This window comes from Nilaparvata lugens, chromosome 4 (genome assembly GCF_014356525.2).
Source record: "Nilaparvata lugens isolate BPH chromosome 4, ASM1435652v1, whole genome shotgun sequence".
Lineage (NCBI taxonomy): Eukaryota > Metazoa > Arthropoda > Insecta > Hemiptera > Delphacidae > Nilaparvata > Nilaparvata lugens.
The window spans coordinates 20,502,861-20,510,236 of record NC_052507.1 but is presented as its reverse complement, the minus strand read 5'-3'; positions in this window follow the sequence as shown (position 1 = coordinate 20,510,236).

The following is a 7,376-nucleotide window of genomic DNA, read 5'->3' as shown; positions in this document are numbered from 1 at the left end:
CTATTGATAACTCTGACATTTACTATAAAGTTCCATAGATCTCGAATTGAAGATTCGATTCCAATGTGAGAAGAAAAATGTAATATTACATTACAAAGAACGTTACATTCAAAGATCTAACGGGAAAAAACCGTTACTTTCTTCATTGTTAACATAACCTCATTCTTATTTGTTGTGTGCCACTTCAGAAATTCAATTCAATTTTTTTTTATTGTTTCAATTGGAGTCTTAGGTTAAAATGTATAGTACAGACACCTTTTTTTCTTCCTTTTCCATTAAAAAAAAATAAGTCGATATCTTTAAAAATAGTTGAGATACAATTTGTGCCATGATTAGTCACATTTATACACTATTTCCTATTAACTGACTAAACGTCTGCTATATATTCAAGCAATTTTTAGTTTTAATTTCTATTGTGTAGAGATAGAACGCATGTAAAGTTGAGTAACGGAAAGTTAATATACTTTCGAAATAATAAAGATTTTAATTAGAATCATTATTTTATTCAATGAATAAAATTCTCCAATTCAATTCGATAAAGGTATAAGATGAGTTTATTAATTTTTCATTTGTAATAGTTGACCATATTAGTGAGATTGTTTGCAAGACTTGTCTTGTAGTGCCAGCTATTGAATGCAACAAGTCGGTGTACTGTATGCGCTTTTAATATAATCATATTGAAAACTATAAAACTATTTTTTTCCCAATAAATCAATTTATTGGTCTAGTTTATATTGTTATTGTAAAAATGTCGGCAACAAACATAAAAAGTTTATACGAATTGAGCAAGCAGGAGGATGGGCTGCTAATTATAAAAAATGTATCAAATGGGGTATTTTGGAGGTAAAAAAGTTTATTCTTCTACTATATTAATTATTAAAATATTCCATTTTTCAATTAATACATACGGTAGTCCTCACTTCCAGTGTATATAGCTTATTGCTAAATTGATTTTTTATGGTTCAATCTAGATACTGTACCTAACTAATGTAGCTAAGTTTGAGTTTTAAGGTGCACAAAAAAAATTGATTGAACAATTTTAAGACACTCCATTGCATTGGCACTTTGTTTATTTGATGTTTGCATTATAATTTTATAGCAGTTTGAAAAAACTTTAAACTTTTGTCACAGTTTTCAAGATGGATCGATATAGTAGTGAGATCGGCTGTCTTGTTCACTCGAGTGATGTGAGCAATTAAGTAATTAAAGCTTCTTTTTCAACTTTTTTCAAGCACAAGATCAATTAGAAAATATTCAAGTTTCTATTAAAAATATAATAGTTTAAAGATTCTCAAGTTTTTTTAAACAACTGACGATTTGTACATCGATTAATGATGGTATCTAGTGCATTATTGGAGCAAGTCTATTTGAAGTAACATTACTTGTTTTAAGTACCTATAATTGAAAGTAACTTATTATATAATCAGATTAACCTCATGTTTTTTTGTAAAAATGTGAAACATAGTGCCAAGTACAAAGAAACATATAGTATTTAGTCTATAAAGCTTATTTATTCAAACGAGCACTGAATTTGAATGTTTTCTTTGCATGATTATATAGGAAGAACTGGAGTGCCCAAATTGTAAAAAAAATGATTATAAGAAGGGATGTCCAACGTATCGATGGATACAAATGGGTTTGTCGAGGAATAAAATAAAGGAAAAAACCAAGAAAATGTAATTTTTCACAAGGCTTGTGGAAAGGAACTTTCTTCGCCAAATCTAACTTACAGTTGTGGCAAATTTTAGGATTTGTTTTACTGTGGACCAGAAATGTACCGAGCAGTGCATTGATGATAGAGGTGGAACTATCTAATAATACTGCAGTTGATTGAATTGAATTGAATTGAATTGAATTGAATGACTGCCTTTATTTTCCTAGAGAGCGAAGTTAGGGCGCAGTCGGCCCTCTCTTACACTTAACTCTCTATTACAAGATAACAATACAAAAAAAATACAAATAATATGATAAAGAAAAAAAAATATTACAAACAATATGAAAAAAACAAACTATATCTACTTATTAAAATAATAACAAATTTTAAATAATTGAAAAGAGAACAAAATAAATTAACTTGGAAAAAAAATGTATATAACAATACTGATTAACAGTAGTGATACTTCATCACTGTAGTGAACAAAAAAAAAAAAAAAGATCCTAATGTATACAAAATACAAAAACGACAACTATAGTGTTTGCTATACATTCCATTCCTACATATTATTATAAATCTTGAAGTGAATAAGTAAATCACATTTATATTTGATTGTAAAAAAAAAAAAAAGACCATCAAGGAGCCAATTTCAAGATTCTACACACACACACACACCACACACACACACACACACACACACACCACACACACACACACACAACACACACACACCACACACACACACACACAACACACACACACACACACACACACCACACACACCACACACACCACACACCACACACACAACACACACACACACCACACACACACACACGTACAAAGAAGATATATTGATCAATACACAGTCGCTATAAGTCGCTCCAGCCAGCGCCCCTCACAAAGTTCATGACAGCCGCACTGAACTGGGATTGCCGCTGAATTGCCCTCACCTCCATTGGTAGCGAGTTCCACAGTCGGCAGGCAGTCACATGAAAAGACCTGTTATAGACCACCGTACGATGCCTAGGCACAGTCAACACAGACAAACTATTTCTAGTTCCACCTCTCCCAACCTCTCCCAGAAATCTAAATTTAATACTCAAATAATCAGGGCTCTTATTGGCGATTAGTTTAAATAGAACATAAGTATGCGGTAGGATCGAAACCTTTTGAGCCTGAGCACGTTAAGCTGAACGAAGTAGGGAGTGATATGTTCACCTCGATCTAGATTATTAACAAATCTTAAGCAATAATTTTGAGCTCTCTGAAGCCTATCGGACAGTGCCACAGTCATGTCATGGGTAACAGCGTCACAGTAGAGAAAGGTCGGAAAGATTAGGGTCTTTACCAGCATCAATCTTACCTGAAAAGGTAGAAAAGGGCTGATCTTCTTCAGAGAATGTATGCCAGCAAAGACCCTATTACAAGTGCTAGTAATGTGTTCGGTCCAGTCGAGATGTCTGTTCATTAAGACACCCAAGTTTTTTACTGTATTACAGTACTCCAACTGTTGGTCATTTATTGTCACAAAAGGTCCATTGGCATAGTCAAGGTTAGGTAAGCGTCTATTATGTCCTATTACTATTGCTTTTGATTATTTTCATTAATGTTTAAACCATGTTGTGACGTCCATTCCGTGATGCTGAGTAAGTCAAAGTTCATTTTGTTAACAGCGTTGTCAAAGTCGTCAATGTCAAAATGCAAGTAAATTTGCAGGTCGTCAGCATACATGTGATATTTAGTATTGGTCAGTCTGTGAGGTAAGTCATTAATGTATAAGCTGAATAACAGAGGGCCCAGCACCGATCCCTGTGGCACACCCCTATTGACCACTCGCCACCCAGATTGACCTCCATTTGCCAGTACACACTGCTGTCTATCTGCTAGATATGATCTAATCCAGGCAATGCTGTTGGCTGAAAAACCCAGATTAATCATTTTTTTAAGCAGAAGAGGATGATATATTGAATTAAAGGCCTTACTCATATCAATCAGTACCATCAGAGTGAGCTGTCCATTATCCATAGCCAAGCGTATATCATCTGTTACACATAAAAGGGCACTCATAGTACTGTATCCCTTCCTGAAGCCTGATTGGAATTTATTGAGAAGATTGAACGTTGAAACATGACCATTAATTTGTTCATGTGCATATTTTTCTAGCCCCTTGGACATGACAGACAGCACTGCAACTGGACGATAATCAGAAGGAGAGGAAGGATTGGAAGTTTTATTGAGAGGGATGATTTTGGAGGTTTTGAATTCAGTGGGGAAAACAGAAGAAATGAGTGAAGTGTTATAGAGATGTGTGATGAATGGAAGGGCAATAGGCAAAATAATTTTGATAAATTTCATTGGAAGCAAATCAGCACCAACAGCTTCACTCCTGATGGACAAGATTGCATTCAGTACATTGGCTTCAGTGTCCGCAGCAAAGTAGAACTCATCCTGCCTTCGAGCTGTCCTGTACTGGTCTGTATACTCTTGTGCCATATCCAATGTCCCTGGAATATCCACAAAGAAATTATTCAATTCATCAGGGCTGTGATTCAGTATCAACCTGTTCCTATCCTTGCCAACTCCGAGTTTCCTCAGTGTTCGCCATTTGGATGCAGTCGATCTAGCAGACCCAAGAGTGCTGCGGAAGTATCGGCACTTGGAGTTTCGAAGTAGCTGTTTGCAGTGATTCCTTGCTCTTTTATACTCGGCAAACAGCAGCGGGTCACGTGAGCGCCTGGAAAGTCTACATAATCTGTCTCGCTCCTTCATCAGCCGCCTGATCTCAGGACTAATCCATGGCGCCGGTACTCTTGTTACGCGCCTTACCTTAGGAGGTACAAACTTGTTGAAGAGGTAATGAGTATACTCATAAAACATTGTCAGCATTTCATTAACATCATTTGTAAAGTAAAAATAGTACCAGGGCAGACCAGACGCCTCTCTAAAAAGTTCAGGATAGTTAATATTCTTGAAATCTCGATAATGAATCAATCTTGGCTCAGGCTTGGGAACTTTGATGGCATAGACACAATAAATAAGGGGATTGTTCTGCAGAGAGGTGTGTTTTGTATGATATTTATCCTTCTATTTTTTATTTCATGCAATGTAAATTGTAAGTTGAAAAGTAAAATTGTTGCTCCACTTAGCTGATTAAATGTTTGATGTTTTAATGTTTTTACTTGACTATAATTAATTGTGGATTTAAGTGAAATTTTCAATATTTTTGGCAATTACGAAAGAAGATTTTTGTTTGGATTTGTATTTTGAAATTAATTGATCTGATAAATTCAAAAATTTAGTATATACATTTTTTTGGACTCAAAATAGTTTGTGAATTAAGTTATCATTTTTACATAACCTCTAGACTATTTATTCAAAATTATGGTTTAGAGCTGTTTTGGGCCAATGCCTGTTGTTTTTACCTGGATTGTATCTTGTATATGGATAAAATAAATATAAATAAATGTTTTATCTTCTGATGTGTGAAAAATAAATTAACACCTATGCAGACGATTTTATGACTTCATACAAACTATTGAGTTGGTTATCCACTGTTATTAATAAGGTTTATCATTCAAGGCCCATTAAATGTTTGTCATACTAGGTGAATGTTGAAGATATTGCTTATCTAAAAGATTTTTTATTCTTGCGGTCAATATTATAAGCTGTCTCAGTTTGGGCAGTTTCAACCTGTATAATTGGGTCACTTGATCAAAAAGTTGGAGAAAGATAATACTTCGTATATTTAACTTTTTTTTTCATTTTAGAATGTTCGTCTTTTTCACAATAATGTTTGTGTTACAGGTGGCATTCCGTGCAATCTCAGAGCAGAAGGAAAAAAATGGAGGCAAAGGCCATGTAGTACAGATTGATGAGTCAAAATTTGGAAAAAGGAAATATAATTGAGGAAAAAGAGTAGAAGGGCAATGGGTCTTCGGGGGGGATTGATGTTGGTACTGGCCACTGTTTCATGGAAGCAGTGGAAGACCGATCTTCCCGAACACTTATCCCAATCCTTGAAAAATATGTCCTTCCTGGAACCACTGTGGTTTCAGATTTGTGGAAGGCATATGACTGTTTGGAGGAGAGAGGGTTTCATCACTGACTGGTGCTCATACTAATAATATTGAAGCATAATGGAATGCTGTGAAGACCGCTTTACCGAGATACCATAGAAAAAAGGCATTTTTCCCCAGCTATCTGGCCAAATACCTGTTCCTGAAAGGGTGCAAATCTCAAGGAAAAAACCCTTTCATTGAATTTTGCAAGGCTGCCGGAAGTCTCTACAAGCCTGAAAATACAATAGGTATGGAGCAAGATGTAGAAATCGAAGAAGTTGATTTCAATTAGAATATCATTCTACAAATTAATTTCCCATTTTTCCATCAGTTTCTTTTTTGTTATGTTTTTTCAACTGATCATGTTCAAGTTTCTCCCTCATATTTCTTCAATTCTTTTAAATTCTCCTCCATCTTGTTCATTACGCACCATTGATCCTGTACCTATCAGTATACCAGTACCAGTATATATAGTATCAGTACCAGATCCAGTACCAGTAGATATATCATCATGAAATTCATCATTTTCAAGTTCAAGGTAATGAAACCTTCCACTTAAATGAATTATTCCTTAAAATTATTTCAAATCTATAATAGCCTACCGTATGTTATTAAAGTGCATATCATTCATAACTGATTATTCTCTATTTCCTGGTTGGGTAGTTTCGATTTTTTTAAATATTGGAATTGAGCTGCAGTTTTCCTATACAAATTTTGAAAGCAATCTAAGCAGAGCATAAAAAATAGCCTGATTGAATTTGTTCCATTTACAGGGTAAACAGAGTATGAGTGATAAATTACTAAATAATTTTCATTACTTTAAGGTGATTGTGAACAAAAAATAATGCTGTATGGGTTTAATTACTTTCAATAAAACAGTATAGGTATAGGCTAGTTATTGTTTTTCAAAACATACAGCATGTAATATTATTTATGATGAAGATTTTATGGTCAATACTTTGAAACCTCTTGTGTTATCTTCAACTTTTTAGAAGTATTTGAACTAATATTGTACTTTATATATTTTTCCATTCTATCTTTCATTTAGTTTTATTGAATTCGATAAAAATTCATATCCATTTTTGTTGCTTTTTCAGATGCCACCTCTTGATTCCCAAAATTTATCATATCATGCATAAATAATTTTGCATAGCCTAACTATCAAAAATTAATTATTGTACGAACTTGCCTCGGAATCAATCCTTTATGTCATCAATCAAGGTACAGTTTTTCAAAAAAAATATTACTGTATTCAAAAATAATTCATTCAGTTCTATCATCAGATTAAAATATATTACACTTAACCTGACTTAAATTGATTTAGCACAGAAGCAATTATTTATACAGAATAGTAAATTATGAAACGAAGAATTGAAACAAAATTCACAACAAACAAAAATTAAAAAATTCTCTCGAGTAATATACTATATAACTATGGTACCGGTACTCTCTTATTCATACATATATAGTGATCCATAAATATACAGTGTGAACAGGGTATATAGAACACATTTCTTGGTAAATGGGAAGAGGAAAAAATCATAATATTCTTATAAAAACAAAAAAAAAATCACAAAATATTTAAATTGAAAATAAAAAATTCTGGCAAATCGTAATTCCCATAATTTATTATTATAATTATTCCCATAATTATAGATTTA